This window comes from Ursus arctos, unplaced genomic scaffold (assembly GCF_023065955.2).
Source record: "Ursus arctos isolate Adak ecotype North America unplaced genomic scaffold, UrsArc2.0 scaffold_23, whole genome shotgun sequence".
Lineage (NCBI taxonomy): Eukaryota > Metazoa > Chordata > Mammalia > Carnivora > Ursidae > Ursus > Ursus arctos.
Window position 1 is genome coordinate 42,710,165 of NW_026622908.1, and position 19,362 is coordinate 42,729,526.

Sequence of the window (19,362 nt, forward strand, 5' to 3'; positions counted from 1 at the left end):
TAGAATGATAGGTGCAGAAAAAGGACCCAACAGTGAGCTTTAGAGCGTTTAATAACGTGCATGGGGGCGAGTGCAAGAAGAGCCACTGCCTCTTAGTTCCATGCTTCTATCAAAACAGACTGTCTTCCAGGACATTGTTTTTCTTATCTGTATCTTGGTTGCAGTTTTAACATTACAAATAGTAAGACTGTATGTAGGGTATTTCTTAAAACCATTCATTCAATAAATATTGAGCACCTACTGTATGCCTTTAGGAAAGGTGGGTTGTGATGGGAGATAAAAAGGATTTGGTCTTTGGTTGGGTGATTTCTCAATTTTTCTACTTTAGGCTTCTACCTGACTGGTTCTAATTCTTAGATGGCTGAGATGGAAATAACTATGTATGTATATAACTTGTAACTTACAATGTTGGCTCTATATGAAACCCCATGGTTGGTCGTTTATGTGTTCTCTCATTTAATACTCCCAGCAACCATTTTTTCTGTAAATTATAATGTTTTATTCCTCTTACCCTCAAAATACAAATACTTGCTGAACATGGAGGCTGCCTATGATTGGGAGGTCTAGTGTAAGTAACAGTTCCAGGATAACTATTGGTGGAGTTAAGGGGATTAAGGTTGAAAAGACTTACTAGCTTCTGATCAGTAGTCAATAATGAAGATTATGAGTAAAGTCTATGGTTACTTTCCTTGCATTTGTCTTTTTTATCTTCCTTGGCTAGGTCGGCCAGTCTCACTTCTTGGAGGGTGGTGCCTACTTTGATCCCCTTTTCTCTGAAAAGACGGACCCATCACTCTTCTGCCCTTTCATTGGTACACCCCTGGTCTGATAGGTGGAATTGGCAAGTTTCAAAAGATGGAGACTAACAGTATTCATTGCTTCAACAAATAATTTGAGTGATATTCGGCAAGGTATTATAGGTACTGGATATAGTTCTGGAGCTTATGGTGTAAGAGGGGGAACAAAATAATGTCAAATAGAGAATTTTATTTAGATGGGAGTAGTGGGAGAGGGTTTTTCTGAGGTGATGGCATGGCACAGTAGATTAGATGGAGGTAATAAATTTTTGCTTTATAAAACATAGTGTCTGGTTAAAATTTTAAAGGGAATCATTCTTTCTCCTTTGAGAGCATGGTCTCCCTGTAACAGACAAGAGCAGTTTTTCATGCCTTCAAAATCTGGGCTGGTTTAATGCTGCATTCCTATTGTGCTCTGTAGTTATTGTTAAAAGGCAAAACACTATTATAAAGAACAGTGGAAAGGAATTCTAAAACTTTATTTAAATTGGACTTGCTGATATTTCAGCATTAAATTTTTTGAAAATTAGTGTTTAAACTTCCAGTCAGGTGTACCTCTGAGTTGAGGCTACAGTCTGCTCTGTGTAATAAAATTACACTATCACTTAGCTCGGAAGTCCTGCGGTCGTTTAAGAGTAAGGCTTTGATACACGCATATTCTGTAGCCTTTCACCATTCCTTCTGTTCAGTAAAGCGTGCTTAGCATCCACCTGAGAGCTGGCTTTGTAGTTGATGAAGTACTTAATTGGTCACCTACTATGTGTAAGTACACTTGTGGAGAATACAAAGATACCTGTCCTCACCTTGCCTCTGCAGGCAGCTTTCTGTCTAGGCCTTGGGCGTGCAGATAATTATTGTATCACTGGAAGTCAGGTGGGGATGGAATGGTCACACTATTCTGTAGCATTGGCATCTGGCCCAGATCTGACCCATCTGATTCTGGATGGGTCAGAGGACTTAGGAGAGCTGTTTTCAGGGTGATACTGGGGTTTGATGACGGTGTTAGACCTTAACTTTGACGTAAAAGAGTCTTCCAGGCATCACAATTGGGGTTGACTTGGGTGAAAGCCAAATTAAACCAGGCTCGTTAGCACAGAGCTACCTCAGCACTAAACTAGACTCTAGGGTGATAGAGTCTTGACAGGTAAAGCATTAACATTGTGGCTTTTCTTTTTTCCTTAGATTTTATTTATTTATTTGACATCTGAAGAATATAAGCAGGGGGAGCAGCAGAGAGGGAGACGCTCCCTGCTGAGCAGGAAGCTTGATGCGGGGCTTGATCCCCAGGAGTCTGGGATCATGACCCAAGCTGTGAAGGTAGATCCTTAACTGACTGAGCCACCCAGGCGTGCCAGCATTGTGGTATTAAGTGCTGTTGCAAACTACTGTAGTAAAGATTGCTCACTACTGGTGTTTTCCATGTGGTCTCATGCTGAGGCAAAAAAGAATTCCCAGAATAATGACAATGGGAAGTCCCAGGAGTACTTTGCTTTGGGCTTGGAGAATAGTATAGTCTTGGTTGAAGCAGGGCAAACTAGAGTTACAGAAGTGAATTCCAAGACAGAATTTAAAAATTCCTGTATTTTAATATTTTGAGGAAATTTTTGGTTCATTTAAAGAGTCTGGAGCTTGAATTACTGATAAGTACATAGAAAATAAATGGAAAAACATAAGTGCTTTACCAAAACTTGTAAAATTGAGTTATGGGGCTCAACCTAGTCATGATCATGGCAGTACTGTTAGTAAAATAAATGTCAGCTGACTAAATTGGGAGAATGGGGAAGTGTGGTTGGGTGAGTTACGAGATGCGTATGAGCAAAACTCATTCCATAATAGAAATTAACAGATAATTTTAAAAAGTGGTAAATGGAGAATAATGACCATGTTATTGAGTCCCATAAAGGTAAGAACAGCTAAAAGGTGGTTGTTTCTGGGTACCCAGAAGTAAGATGAAGCAAGAGGCTTGAAAACATTGTACTATTTGTTAAACCATGTTCATGGATTATTTTGATAAAAATAAATTTTTGTCATGCTAACAGCTCTTTTCTGTTAAGCGTGAGGTGATGACTAAACACTCAGTGAACCTTTTCAACTGACAGGATCAGGGACTTGTATTACTTTATTGACAAGTAAATAGAATTTCTGAGATACAGGGCAGGGATGGTGCTAGCAGTCTATCATGGAGAGAAGACACCAAAGAAGGAAGTGCTTAGCTAGTGGTAAGAAAACCTTAAAAACTGAATTGAGCATTTTATTACTGCTCCTGTTATGTCTAACTGTCAAGGCCAACAGAGAGAACAGTACTCTCTTCTTTGTCCACCAGGGCTGGTTCTTCCTTTAAGGGCTGAGCCTGCTGGTTTCATTCAGTACCTCTATCCAACATGCTGAGTTGTTCCTACTCCAGTACGCAACAAGATGGGACCTCTCTCAATTTCACTGTGTAAGAAATGTTAAAACCAGATGTGAGGGTCTGGACCTTCCTTAGTACAGAACTTGCAGTCTTACCTATATCATCCAGGCTGTTGAAAGAGGAGGAAGGAAGATAGTTTTTACCCACTGGGTTGAGCTGGAGTAGGACCTTCTGATTGATTTTTAGACTTGAAATGGTTTGAAGAACAGGCTTGAATAGTGAACAAAGACGTTTTTCCTGGAAAGTCTGGGAGCTAAGAAGCCAAAAAACTTTTCCTATACAGTTTCACCATGGTACCATCTATAAAAATGCGGAAGGCCTGGCAAAGATGGGGAACCAGATATTGAATATATACCTCAATTTAAAAAGAAAAAAGGTTTATGGAATGAAATTAATATGAGGTTATAGGATTATATATTTAATCAATTCTTAATTTCCCTCACTTTTTTTAGTATCTCTGAAATTTTCTGTAGTTTGATTAGCAGTGCTAATTTAGTGGTATGTAAAATAATGATGCACCTTAAAATCAGTGACCTTTTGTGTTCAGTGAGATATGGTTATGTTGCAGGAGTGCAAGTGTATCTGTAGGCTGTATTCTTAGAGGTGGAATGGCATTTTACATTTTGGTACATGTATACTGTTCTCAAAAGCTATACAGTGTAGGGGCGCCTGGGTGGCTCAGTCCATTAGGCATCCGACTCTTGGTTTCAGCTCAAGTTAGGATCTCAAGGTCATGGGATCAAGCCCACATTGGACTCCATACTCAGCACGTCTGCTCGAGATTCTGTCTACCCTTCTCTCTCTAAGATACATCTTTACCCAAAAAAAGTTATTATAGTTTATATTCCTGCCAGTAGGATATAAAAATGTTTCCTTAAACCCTGATCCAGTGCATTGTTAATCTTTTCCAACCTAATAGTTTAAAATGATATAAACTTAGCATCTGTTTTTATAATGAGTGAGGTAGATCATCTTTTTTTTTTTTTTTTGAGTGAACACAAGTGGGGGAGTGAGAGAGGAAGAAGCAGGCTTCCAGCAGAGCAGGGAGCCTGATGCGGGACTCGATCCCAGGACTCTGGGGTCACGCCCTGAGCCAAAGGCAGACGCTTAACGACTGAGCCACCCAGGATCCCCTAAATCATCTATATTTTTAACAGCCATTTGTATTTCCTTTTTGTCTTCATATCCTTAGTCCTTAACCTTTTTTAAAAACTGCGTATTGGTTTTGTTAATTTGTGGAAGTAATATATAAATTAAGGAAATTAATTTTGTGATGCTGAGTTGCTAGTGTTTTTTCCAGTTTGTCACTTCATGATGTTTTTGCCATGTAGAAAAATTAAACGTGTGGTAGTTGAATTTCCAGCCTTTTCTTCTTAGGACTTGAGGATTTTGCATAATACTTGGGATTTCTGCACTTGAAGAAGATAAGAAAATTCTTAACTTTTTTCTGGTACTTTTATGGTTTCATTTTTTAAGTTCAGAATTTTAATCTGTTTGGAATTTATTTGTATAAAGTGTGCTGTAGATCTCAATCTTTTTTTTCGTGTTTTTTTTTTTTTCGTTTTTTTTTTAAAGATTTTATTTATTTATTAGACAGAGACAGCCAGCGAGAGAGGGAACACAAGCAGGGGGAGTGGGAGAGGAAGAAGCAGGCTCATAGCGGAGGAGCCTGACGTGGGGCTCGATCCCATAACGCCGGGATCACGCCCTGAGCCGAAGGCAGACGCTTAACCGCTGTGCCACCCAGGCGCCCCTCAATCTTTTTTTTCTAGATGGCCACTCAGTTGGGGAACAAATTGAAACAAATATCAATTTAATTGCAGTGGAACAAAGGGATGAAAATAATCCTATTTAGAACATCATAGCTCCTTTTCTGATTATAAGGAAGAAATTTTAGCAACCTTTTTGATGAAAGACTGGAATAAACAGGACATGGATGCCTCCTACCTACTTTAACAACTCCTGCTTATCCAGGGAGGAACCACTGCCTTAGACTAATTATTAAGTCATAGTCTCTGGGGGTTGGCCTGGCAGCAAAATCAGCCCTTGTGAATCTGTGCCTAAAGTGCTTAAAATGAAGCTTTACTTTACGGAGTGTTAATCAGATTTGTTGGGGTTGGCATTCCTGTCCTTCAGGATTCAACCTACAGAACTTGATGAAGAACTGGTGGTGCTCTGCAATCCATTTATGGCAATGCCCAGGACTTCTCTATCAGGATTGGGCCTACGGGGACCCATCTTGGTCTTAGTCAAGATGGATGAGAGTGATTTTTCTCTCCTCACCTGTTTCTTCTCTATGTTACAACACTGTTTCTAGCTCTGAAAGCATGCATACCAACTTGGGGGCAGACATGTTAAGTTTTAACCCCTTAGCTTTCGAAGTTTTCTTTGGCCAATTATACTCATTGGCAATCACAAAAATTACTTGCTGAAAGGGGTCATTTTACTTGATTTGGCTGCTCTGGTTCCATCTGTGCATTGGCCTATTTGACCTGTTCTTATATTTGCTCTTAGGAGTTATTCTTTCCTCAGGTCTTATGGCCTTTTCCTTGAAGTAGGCCTTTTACAATATGTAAGTTATCTGACTGCAAGATATATCTTAGACTTGGCCCAAGTTACAGGCCATTATGTTGGCCTGAATGGAGCTCTTAATCTTAGTCCCCCAGGTCTTTAACTGAGTGGTAGACTTGCTGAACCTTTACCCAAGTGGCTTTTCTGCAGTGCTTGTAGGTCAAGTTATAAGTTATAGTGCTGTGTTAGCAGATATCTTAATTTCTTGGTGTCCAGAGCCATGGGTTTTTTGTTTTTGTTTTCCCTTCTTGTCATTCAGTTCTTGTACATTCTTACGCTGCAGCAAGAACAGTTCCCCCCTTCCCAATTTCACTAAACTATTTGACAGACTTGACATGGCATGATGTAGACCAGCATTCCTACTGGTGGGTGGTTTTTCATCAGAAACTAATTTCTTCTGTAGCTCATATAGTTGGATTTAGAAAGTTATGTTAGAACCATAGTGATAGGCTTTTTATCAAAGTGAATAATGGAAATGGTAGCTGGACATCTTCAAAAATCAAATTAGTCATAAAAAATTTCTTGAAACAAATTTCCTTTAGGTTTTAGTGTTGGAAATCTTTTAAGATAGGAAGTAGATTAAGAAATCTGACTGGCAGTATTTCCCCCCTCCACCAATGGGTAAATAACATCAGTGGTGCACCAACTGATGTGGAAGGGTGTCTTGGTTTTTCTTTGGTTTGGAGACCATCCTTCTGAAATGCCAGCCTCTTAATTTCTTAACATTTACTTCCTGTTGTTATGTCAGCTATCTTGTGTCTTTCCAGGTTGCTTTCTTCAGTACTCCAATCCTTCAGTCCCATTGGAACTTCTAATTCGTTGATACAGCTTTTCATTGTCCCTCACCCTCTTATATTCTCAGTTCCTTACCCAACTTGAAATACATGCCAGTCATTATCATTTCTTTGCTTACAGCCTTCTCCTTGCAAGCCCCGGGGCTACCCAGTCCCCCAGCTTCATCATACACAGTTGGCAGAACCACATCCCAGATTAAATCCAGTTCATCACTTGATTGATGAGGCTGAAGGTGATGGAGAAAAACAGTGATTGGTCTCACTTTGATGAATGTTCACAAACCTTGTCTTGTGTAGACCCGTGATTGTCCCAGGCCGTCAGGAATACGGGTCCCTAGTCCGTTCTCTGTCTCTTTCACTTCCTCTCTTAGGTTTACTCAGCTACTGGCCTACTTTACTCATACTTTTTACTAAGAAAACAAGCAATCAGAAGGGAATTTTAGTCTTCTCGTCACACTTGGGCCCCTCCAGCATCTGCAGCCACATCACATTCCCTCTGGTTAGCTTGCTTTTACCTAGGGCTAGTGCCCCGCTTAATACCTTAGGGCCCAGCTTGCTGCTGCATTCTTTACCTCTCCTGTCATCCAGTTTTCCTCTTCACTAGGTCCATCTTATTAGCATTACAAATATCGTCATTCCCACTAAAAACATTGCTTGACTATTTCTCTTGCTTGTTACCACCACTTCATTTCTTCACTCCTTTTTGTAGCAAAACTCCTCAAAAGCATTTTCTATGGTTTCTGTCTCTAATACTGCCTTCCATTTTCTCTTAAACCCTCTTTATTCATTTTTTAAAGATTTTATGTATTTGAGATGGAGAGAGTTAGCAGGAGGGAGAGGGAGAGGCAGAGGCAGGCTCCCCGCTGAGCAGGGAGCCTGGTGTGGGGCTCGATCCCAGGACCCCAGAATCATTACCGGAGCTGAAGGCAGACGCTCCACTGACTGAACCACCAAGGCACCTGCTCTTAAACCCTCTTTAATCAGACTTTCACCCCTACCATTCCACAGGAACATTGCTTTTGATTTTATGTTGCTAAGTCATGGGGTCCCTTTCTTTTCTTTTTTTTTTTAATAGCTGAAAAGATCAAGGCTTATTTCTTGCTCATGTCACATGTCTGTTGTGGTGGTAGCGTGGTTCCTCCTCTGTGTTAGTCCTTACGACTCAAGGATTAACAGTGGTCATAGGAAATTGTGTGTTAGGAAATAGCTTTGTATTAAAAAGGGAAGAGTTGAGTATGGAGTAGGAGAGCTAGAGCAGTGTATGTGTGTGCAGATTACTGTGATTGATAGGGGGCCAGGCCTCACTGAGAAACTGAGATTTGAGCAGATTTGAATGAGGTAAGAGTTAGCCAAACAGACTTCGAGTATTCTAAGTGGAGAGAACAGCTTGAGCAAGGGGCCCCAGAGTGGGATTGTAGCTGGCCTGTTTGAACAGTAAGGCTGGTAGGAGCAAGAGTGGAGTGACAGGGAGAAAGTAGTAGAGGAGGTTAGATCCTTAAATGATGGGGCAGATCATCTAAGACCTGTTTGGCCTTCACTCTTTTTTTTTTTTTTTTTTTTTTGTAGATTTTATTTCTTTATTTGTCAGAGAACAAGCAGGGGGAGCGGCAGGCAGAGGGAGAGGGAGGGGCAGGCTCCCCATGGAGCAAGGAGCCTGATGTGGGACTCCAACCCAGGACCCTGGAATCATGACCTGAGCCGAAGGCAGACACCCAGTGGACTGAGCCACCCAGATGCCCCTGGCCTTTACTCTTGAGTGAAATAGTCTTGTATTGTTTTTAAGGGTGATGCACCTTTTATAAAGAAGGGAGAAAAAAAGGCTTTATTGAGGTGTTCTTTCCATGAAGTAAAATAACACTGATTTTAAGAATACAGTTTGACACATTGATAAATTAAAGGTGAAGAACATTTTTGTCATCCCAAAAGGCCCTGGTGCTGCTTTGCATTTAATCCCCTTAGCCCCTGGTCAGTTTTTAGTCCTCATCTACCTACTTCTGTCTTTGGTGTTAGTATTTTGACGTAGTTGATTACTTTCTGTTCCTTAACACTTTATTCATTTGACTTCCAGGACACAACACCTGGTTTTTCTACCTTTTCAATTTCCTCTGCTGGTTCCTCTCTCTCTCTACCTTTTTTTTTTTTTTTAAGATTTTATTTATTTATTTGACAGAGATAGAGACAGCCAGCGAGAGAGGGAACACAAGCAGGGGGAGTGGGAGAGGAAGAAGCAGGCTCATAGAGGAGGAGCCTGATGTGGGGCTCAATCCCACAACGCCAGGATCACGCCCTGAGCCGAAGGCAGACGCTTAACCGCTGTGCCACCCAGGTGCCCCTCTCTCTGCCTTCTTGATGTTAAGAGTCTCCATAGTTCAGCTCTGGGTCTTTGGTGATTCTGTGGATTGAAATGCCATCTGTATATCAACATTCCCAAGTTAAATCTCTGGTCCAGATCTTCCAAATTTCAGATTCATATCCTACTGCCCATTTGATACTTTCGCTTGAGCGTCTGATATTTCAAAAGTTGTGTAAATTTGATCTGATGAGTATCCATCCCCTTCTACCACCACTCTTCTTGTACTCTTCCCCTCATCTCTGTTGATGGGAGACTCCATCCTTCAGTTATTCTGGCCAAGAACTTGATTACACCTACATTCAATCCATTAGGAATCTTGCTGGTTTTACTTCTCACAATCTTCCGGACTGTTGGCCCTCTAGTAAGAACCACGTTCCTCTCACCTGGATTTCCTAGGTTCTTTCCCAGTTGATCTCTCTGCTTCTACATTATCTAATGTCTGTCACGCTATAGCAACCGGAGTGATCCTTTTTTAAATTTTATTATTATAATTATTTATTTAAGTAGGCTCCATGCCTGATGTGGGACTTGAACTCACAACCCAGAGATAAAGAATTCTGCACTCTGCCAGCAACTATCCAGGTGCCCGTCAGGGTGATTTTTTTTTTTTTTTTTTAAAGATTTTATTTATTTGACAGAGACCCAGCCAGCGAGAGAGGGAACACAAGCAGAGGGAGTGGGAGAGGAAGAAGCAGGCTCCCAGCGGAGGAGCCCGATGCAGGACTCGATCCCAGGATCCTGGGATCACGCCCTGAGCCAAAGGCAGACGCTTAACGACTGAGCCACCCAGGCGCCCCAAGAGTGGTGTTTTTAAAATGGAAATCAGATAATGTCAAACACCCCACTCCTTAATCCCCCTACCCTATCTAGGGGCTCTTTCAGTCAGTCAGTCAGAGTCAGAATCCAGTGAAAGGCTTGTAAAGCCCTGCATGATCTGCCCTGCTTCTCCTCTTAGCTCTCTGTCCTACTCCTTTGCTCACTGGGCTTCAGCTGTACCATATCCTGGACTTTTAACAGCGAGGCTTCTTCTCCCTTAGCATTTACACTGGCTATTCTCTAGATATTCCTTAAAGTCCTCCCCTTTTTTAAAAACAGGAGATTTGGGTTTTCAAGATGAAAAGGAAGCTGATAAGTTTTCAGGGCCGGGAAAAGGAAGCTGCTGCTCTGTTCTCTCTTTTCTCCGTGCTCGTTTTAGTGGTATCGCCAGTTCCCTTGGCTTTGCCTATCGTCTATGTTCTGAAGATTCCCAGATGTGCATCTCCAGCCCCCAGCTTTTCTTCTCTATGCTCAAGCAGGCTGTCTGTTCAAAAGGCAATGGAAGTTTGAGATTTGAATTTGTTCCTATGGTTTTCTCTAATTTGGATAACTGCCACTCTCTCCAAAAAGGTATAGAATTTTTTTTTGAGGACAGTCAGTGGTTCTCGGTTTATGCTTTTGAAACTCCATGGATATTCCTTGGTCTAGAGGGAAGGGGTCAGAGGAGAAAAACTTAATTCTTACAAGGGGTGGTGGGAAAGACTTCTTGATGTAGCTGTTAGAGACGTCGGTGGGTTTTTTATGTGCTAGAAACTGGATCTCTCAGGTCTTCACGTGAAATCACCATACCCCTTCCTTCCTTTTTGTTCCTTTTAATTCCCTATGTATACTCCCTAAGGTGGCTGCTAATCTGGACGTCTCCAGGGTTCTCTTGGACGCTCTTGATCTACAGCCTCTCTCTCGGTCAGTAGTTCTCAATCACTGGTGATTGACTGCTGGGACATTTGGCAGTGTGAAGTTTTTAATTGTCAAAACGGGGGGGATGCTGCTGGCGTCTAGTGGGTAGAGTCCAGGGATACTGCCAAGCATTCTACAATGCACAGGAAAGAATTCCTCTCCCCAAAGAATTACCTAGCCCAGATCTCAGTAGTGCCAAGTTTGAAACCCTGTTCTAGGCAATTATATTAATTCCTTTGGTTTTGTATATCAGCTGAAGTTGTGGTGACCAATAAGATAGCCACACACCTATTACAGGGTGCTGTGAGTGTAAAAATACCCATGGGGTTTCAGAAGCTTAGTGTGAAAAGTAATGTAAGACATTCATGTTTAAGTGCTCATTATATCAAATTACATGAAATGAAATCTTGGATATATTGGGTTAAATAAAATGATTAAATAGTTAATTTCACCTGTTTCTTTTTACTTTCTAAATGTGGCTGTGAGAAGTGTTCAGATTACAGCTGACCCTTGAACAATATGTGTTTGAAGTGTGTGGATTCACTTACATGTGGGTTTTTTCCAGTAAATAAGAGCATAGTACTGTAAGTATGTTTTTCTCATCCTTACAGATTTTCTTAGTATTTTCCTAGCTTCCTTTATTGTAAGGATACAATCTATACTACGTAAAACATACAGAATACGTGTTAACCGTTATGTTAGCAGTAAGGCTTCCAGTCCACAGTAGGCTTATTAGTTAAGCTTTTTGGGAATGAAAAGTTATATGTGGGGGGAAAAAAAGTTATATGTGGGTTTTTGGCTACGCAGGGGTCAGTGCCCCATCCCCCATCTTGTTCAAGGGTCAACTACATATGTAGCTTGCATTTGAGGCTCATATTATATTTCTGTTGGATTATGCTGATCTGGATGCTGAAGAATGAAATTTACTTCTCTTGTCCCAAACCTCTCCTCTGTGCTCAGAGTTTAGGGATCCAGAGACCTACAGAGAAGAGAGTTCTCCTTGGTTGTCTTCTTTTATAAAAAGATTTATCTGGGTGGCTCAGTTGTTAAGCGTCTGTCTTTGGCTCAGGGCGTGATCCCGGCGTTCTGGGATCGAGCCCCACTTCAGGCTTCTCTGCTGGGAGCCTGCTTCTTCCTCTCCCACTCCCCCTGCCTGTGTTCCCTCTCTCTTTGTTTCTCTCTGTCAAATAAATAAAATCATTAAAATAAAAAAGATTTATTTATTTTGTTCTTTAAGATTTATTTGAGAGAGAGAACGAACCGGGGGAGGGGCAGAGGGAGAAGGAGACTCCCTGCTGGGTGCTGGGAACCTGACGTGGGGCTCGATCCCAGGACCCCCGGGATCATGACCTGAGCCGAAATCAGATGCTTATTAACCAACTGAGCCACCCAGGCATCCCCAAAGATTTATTTATTTTAGTGAGGGTGCACAAGCGGGGACAGAGGGCACAGGGAGAGGGAGAATCTCAGGCAGACCGTGCTGATTGTGGGTCCTGAATCTGAGATGACCTGAGCCAAAACCAAGAGTTGGATGCTTAAACAACTGAGCCACCCAGGTGCCCCTCCGTGGTTGTCTTAATATGCTCAGACTTGATATGTCTGAAATAGAATTCCTGAGTCTTGCCACTCCAAAATGATTTCTCCTTCAGTCTTTCTCATATCTTTATTTCTTAATTTTTTTATTTTTTAAAAATTTTTATTAGTTTATTTCACAGAGAGCACAATCAGGGAGCGGTGGTGGGAGAGGCAGGCTCCTCTGGAGTAGGGAGCCCAATGCGGGGCTCAATTCCAGGACTCTCGGGATCATGACCTGAGCCAAAGACAAAAGCTTAACCAACTGGGCCACCCAGGTGCCCCTCCCATATCTTTAAATAGTGTTTCCATCCCTGAAATTGCTCCAGGGAGATTTCTGATAGTCATCCTCGATTCCTCCCTCGTTTCTCATTTCTCATCAGTTTTTTTTTTTTTTAAGATTTTATTTATTTATTTGACAGAGACAGCCAGCGAGAGAGGGAATACAGGCAGAGGGAGTGGGAGAGGAAGAAGCAGGCTCCCAGCGGAGGAGCCTGATGTGGGGCTCCATCCCAGGACTCCAGGATCACGCCCTGAGCTGAAGGCAGACGCTTAACGATCCACCCAGGAGCCCCTCTCATCAGTTCTTTAGCACATTTTATATCAAGTGTTGCCACTTGTGTCCATGTCTGTGCCACAGTGATAGTCAAGACCATATACTCATCTCCCACCAGGACTACTACATACAGTAGCCTTCTCCTGGCCTGTCTTCTATCTTCCTATTTTTCCGCTTCAATGTAATGTCCATTCAGTAGCTTGGATGATCTTGTTAAATATAAATCTGATTGTTACTCCATAACTTAGAACCTTTCAGCAATTTTCCTTTTTTTTTTTGAACAATGCCAGTCCTCTACTTTAGCCTAAAATGCTTTGAAATGTCTGACCTCAACCCCACTCCAATCTCAGGACCTTTCCCCCTCACCCATCTTTTTCTTTTTTCTTTTATTTTCCTCTCTAAGATTTAGAGAGAGTGTGTGCAAGGGGAGGGGCAGCAGGGGAGAAAATCTTGCTCAAGCAGACCCCCCCCCCCCCCCCCCGAGCGTGGAGCCCATAGAGGAGGACAGCTTGATCCCAGGACCCCAAGATCATGACCTGAGCCAAAATCAGGAGCTGGCCGCTCAACTGCCTGAGCCACCCAGGCGCCCCCTCAGCCATCTTTTTCTAACTATACTGATCTTTCTTTTAGGACCTAGTTCACTAAACACTTTAACTCCCTCAGGGCTTGCTTTCTATCTGGAAGGATTTTCCCCTTGACGACTTTAGGGCTAATTTCTTATCCTTAAGATCTTAGCTTCAGGATCAAGCATCAGAGAGTCCTCCCTGTCTCTAAGTAGACGGAGCTCCCTTCTATTTTCCCTACCAATTGTGCCCAGTTTATGTATTTTGTACTTAGCCCGCTTTCTTTGCATATTTATTGAACATTTTTCTCACAAAATTATAAGCTAGGGGAACAGGGAATTGCCCCTGTGCTAGGCAACAGTGCCTGATACATAATAGACATTTAATAATGAATGTATGTATGTAAGCTATCATTTGAATTATGTGCTCCTCTTGAGAACATAATACCTTCTGCCCTTGCCCCCATCCATGCCTTAGCAGTCATAGTCATTCAAGAAACGAGTGCCAGCATAGAACCAGGCCCTGGGGTAGGTAGGACCAGAGGATTGGTTGGTGGATAGCCACTTTTAGGGCTGGAGTTGTGCCCTATCCCAAAAAAGTTCAGTTAGTAAAAAGCAGAGAAGGTAGAACTGTTTGATAACCTAGGCGAGCCCTTTAGCTTTGAGATGTGATGATCCCTAAGGGCTGAGCAAGTGAGTGTCTTTAGGTCTCATAGCTGGGTAAGAAATGGAAAGAGGGGGAGCTGGAATCCTTGAAGGACTACAGAGAGTGTGATGTCACCTCTCTTCCTCTACCTTTCTGCACGCATAGCCCTCTTGATAGTTTGTCATTATAGACTTGTATCTTTGAGAGTCCACCTACTCCATTAATTGGTGAGCTCCAGAAGGGGTGGAACCTTCTCTTTTGCTTGCCCAAATCACAATTCATTTGTGATAGGAATGGCCAATTGAGTGCTTTACATTTACTCCAAACAGCTTTTTTTTTTTTTTTTTTAAGATTTTATTTATTTATTTGACAGAGTGCACAAGCAGAGGAAGTGCCAGGGAGAGGGAGAAGCAGGCTCCCCACTGAGCAGAGAGCTGGACTTCGGGCTCAATCCCAGGACTCCAGGATCGTGACCTGAGCCGAAGGCAGATGCTTAGCCAACTGAGCCACCCAGGCACGCCCTCCAAACAGCTCTTAACAGGAAGGTTATTATTCCCAATTTATGATGAAACAGGCTTAGAGGGGCACCTGGGTGGCTCAGTCGGTTGAGCATCTGCCTTGGGCTCAGGTCATGATCCCAGTGTCCTGGGATTGAGCCCTGCGTCAGGCTCCCTGCTCACTGGGGAGCCTCCTTCTCCCTCTCCTCCCCACTCAAGTGTTCTCTCTTGCTATCTCTCTCTCTCAAATAAATAAAAATCTTTTAAAAAACCCAAAAAACAAAACGGGTTCAGAGAGGTTAAGAAACATGCCTGTCACAGAAAGGGGTTGTATTTCAGTTCTGGCACTCCAGTTCCAGAACCTGAATTTCAGCCTTTAGTGAGTATGCTAGTGGCAGTGCAAGCTCTACTCTTGGGTATGAGTGAGCTCTATTGTGAGTTGCACACAGGATTCTGGCTTCCTTGTGGGGCCCGGGGCTCTGTGCCTGTCTGATGCAAGCCTGGCTCGCCCAGCCCTCTCCAGTGCAGTGATTCCAGGTGGGGACACATACCAGCACCAGTGTGGTCCCTGGAGTGTTGGCCAGTTGCCCAACTTAGATGATCTTGTCTAAAAGTCTTCATTGTGTCTGTGTGGAGAGGTGGAGTACACATCACACAGCCACTGAAGCACACCACACACCAAGATGGAGGGAATATAATGGTAACTTCAGTGGGGAGAACCCTTCCCCTAACCACTCATTTTCCCAATTCTCATGGCCCCTGCCCTGCTTCAGAGATACCAGAGCCAAGGGCAGTCCAGGGCCACCATCACTGGCAGTCTAGTTCACCTTGCCAAATGAAGAGGCTTAAAAACCTCCCATTGTATCTCTTCCATGTGGACAGGGTCTACCCCTAAGACTGCTGGGTCCCTTTGCCAGCTCCTCTTCTCCAGTAGCTGCTTAACTGTGGCTTTCTGCTAGAGAGAGCAAACACTAGGAACGAATCAGAAGTCTTTCCCTCAGCATTGTGTTGGGGGAGGGGAGCCAAGTCATTTAGCCTTTTAAACCTCTTGCTTTAATTACCAGGGCAGCAAAGGATGCTACATTGGGTTCTTATGGACTAGCAGAGATGATGGGTAAGTCGTCAAATCTGTAGGGCCACTGTGCAGTTTGAATTTGGCTGGGATCTTCAAAGGGCCTGCAAAACTAAGGCACTACTGATGAAAATCATCTCACCAGACCTTAACCTCTTCCCTGTGGGTTCCTGGGGTTAATCTGTCATTTCTGGTACTTCATTTCTCCTCAGCAGAACGTAGCCCGGATCTTAAAGCCCTGAGATGGGTTATTCCGATAAATTGACAGCTTTTCCTAGGAATGCATTTTGATCTCTGCTTTCCTCCTCCCAAATCTCCTAGGGCAGGAGACTCTTCAAGGACCAGATTCGTGAGCCAAATCCTGACAAGCCATGAAGCCAATCTTGGACAAGTTGCTTCCCTTTTCTGGGCTGTCCTGCAGCCTGCCAACCCTTTTCCCCCTTCAGACAGGCTCTGATACCTCTGACACCTGATACCTTTTTGTGCCACATTGTCTAGCTCTACAAGGCTGCTGCTGGCCTAAAAGGTAGAGCAAGGCTTGGGCTACAGTAGGACTTTTGCCAAGTAGAAGCTGCGGCAGTCTCTCTCTCCCCTACCACCCCAGGGAAGGTGTTGCTGTAGAACTCAGGGAGTTCTCAAACACCACCTAGGGGAATCTGGATGCCTTTCTTCTGGGCAACAATATTTAAATCAGGCTGGGATTGATTTTGCTTTGTACTTGACATGCCTTAGAGTGCTGCTTCTGTGGCTGGGCTTTGCATGGGTGGATGCTCAGAATCCCAGCTCAAACAGTGGACTGCTCAGGAAGAAATTCGTGGAGATGGAAGACCTGGGATAGTCTTCATTCCCATCCCCCACCCGCAAGTTGGGCCAGGGATATCCCCTTGGCCTTCATTATCCCTCCATTGTTCACTGTCTCTGTAAACTGCTAAGTTTGTTTTGAAGAAGAGAGGTCTTAGGCACAAAGAATTGGCAATAGAGTTCTGGTAGGATTGCAGAAATAATTGCCTTCTCTGAACTCCACACAATGCTTTTACATTTCTCCTAGCAATTAACATTTTCGTCATACCATTGAGACTTTATCTCATCTCTCCTGCCCCTTGGTGATGCCTTGTGCAAAGCCCTTAGGGCCTGGCCAACAACCAACAACAGGTGCTCAGCAAATGTTAGGGTGGGAGAGGCGCGTGGCATTCTGTTATTTATGGGTTAACCTCAGGGATTTAAACCCTACCCATTTGAGTGCCCCTTGAATCACATGTCCTTATGAATGGCCCTTTTCCTGTCTATAGGGTATTTTTTTTCCCTTTAAAATGTCATCTTTTTTTGGCTTCATGATTAGGGGAGAAACCTTTTATATATCACATAAATTTCACATTTACATTTATAATGCTATTCATTTTTTTTTCCTTTCCAGAGTGATCTTTTAAGAAAAAGGAATCTGGTCCTGTTAACCCCCAATTTAAAACCCTTTAATGGCTTCCAGTTAGTCTTTTAGGGTGAAGATGAAATTCCTAACAGCCTGTAAGGCTCTAATGAACTGTGCCCATAACTTACCTCTTCAGATGCCTACTGTAGTTCCTTCTGCCAGAGCTCCCTTTCTGGTTCCTAATGGGTGCCACAGTCGGTCTTATCAGGGGCCTTCCCATGTGCTGCTTCCTCACTTGGAGTAGCAACTGCCCCACTCCCCCACCCACCAAATTAGTCACTATTGTTTTCATAGCATCCTGTACTCGACCCTCCACAGTACTTACCAGAGATGTAATTAAGGTTTGCCTCTCTGCTAGGAACCACATAGGCCGCCTTCATCACCCAAATCCTGACTCATAGTAGGAATTCAATCACTGATAAATGAATTCACAGGAGCTTTTAGTGTGAGAGGCCTCACAGGACTCTGAAATGGTCTATAATGAGAAACCTAGTCTTAGTGAATAAAAGGGATTTATGTCCACAACATGCAATTTCTCATGGTAATAATGGAGATTTAGAAATAAACAATTTGTTCCTACTCAACAATCCTCTTAAAATTGGCTAAAAACTAACAGTCCCTTTCCCAGTGTTACCTATTTTGGGGGGAATTGAAAGGATTTAAAAAAAAATATTTACGTAGAGAGAGAGAGAATGAGCAGGGGGGAGCAGCAAAGGGAGAGGGAGAAGCAGGCTCCTCGCTGAGCAGGGAGCCGGATGCGGGGCTTGATCCCAGGACCCTGGGATCGTGACCTGAGCTGAAGGCAGACACTTAACCAACTGAGCCACCCAGGCATCCCATGAGAGGTTTATTTTTTAAGGGAAAAATATTTTGTAGGATTCTATAAGGCCTTTTTTTCCCCCTCCTCATACAAGGAACTTATTTTACCATCTAAACTGCTGTCCAGTATAGTAGCCACTTGCCATGTGTGGCTAATTGTAACTAAAATAAAAAACTGAGTTTCTCATCTCCACTAGCCACATTCAAGTACTTAATAGCCACATGTAGCTAACGGCTATAAGTTGAGGACAGCACAAATCTAGAACACTTCCAACACTGCCAAGTTTTATTGGACAGAGCAGATGTAGAACTGTTTTGCAGACTCCCATTTTTTGTCTTGCCAGCAAGACAGAAATCAAGATATGTTAAACTGTTACATTAAAAGTTAGCACTCATGCACACATACATACGAAAACCACAGATGTACCTGAGATTTTGATGAGGCCAGCAAAACCCGTACATATTTCTCTTTGTTCCGCCTGGGGCCTTATACATCAGTTACAAGGGCATTCCAGTACCTCTGCTTTTTTTTCCTTTATGTAAAACAGCCCTGCCTCTTTGGGGAATGAAGCTAACGTGGACCTGTGTACTTTTACCACTTGTTGCAATGGTGCATGGACAGGTTAGCCTCTTCAGACTGTTGTATCCTCCCCCCACCCCAAAAAAAACAGGGAAAATTTCGCTTCACCTATGTCAAGATTTTTTTTTTAAGTAGGCTCCATGCCCAGCATGGAGCCCAGTGCCAGGCTTGAACTCTTGACCCTGTGATCAAGACTTGAGCTGAGATCGAGAGCTGGATGCTTAACTGACTGAGCCACCCAGGTGCCTGTATGTCAGGATTAAGTACAAAATATGTGGGGGAAATGCTATAAAATTAGATTAAAATTCACAGGTAGTCAGAGTTTACACATTAGCACTTACATATAGGTTTCAACTAAAGCTTAAGTAGGACTGAGTCCATCACTAAACTTGTTTTTATGGGGACCTAAGCAATGATAAAATATAATGTCCATAAATCTTCAAAAAAATTCTATAGACACATTTAATTGCAGAATGTTGTCACTGCTAATCATTAATACCCTATTTTTCTGCTAAAAATATGTCCAGTTCTCTCTGATCTCTCGTAACAATTATTCATTTTAGCCATAGTCTAAACCTAGCAGAATATTACCACCACTGGAGACCTCTTTAAGTAGTTCATAAGTGAATTTAATTGAACATATACTATGAAGTCAAGTTGAGCCAACCTGATAGGTCCTTGGCAATATTCTGGCTTAACTTTTTCCTGATACAGGGGTTCTAACCTGGGTTTGCTAGGCTGTAAAGTGGAAAGAGTAGCTCTGGTTATTTAGAAAGAAGGAACCCAGCCACGAGCAGTAGCATACTTATCAATGTCAAAATGCTGGGTAACTTTTCTCTACCCGTTATTGAGGCCTATTACTTAGACCGCACTAAATCCTTCCTTCTACATCTAAATTTCCGGCATCTACTCATTCAAATTTTAGAGTTTCAGCACAACTAAGAACAAGCCAGAAGTTACTGCTGGTAAATAACAGTCAACACAAACAAAAAAG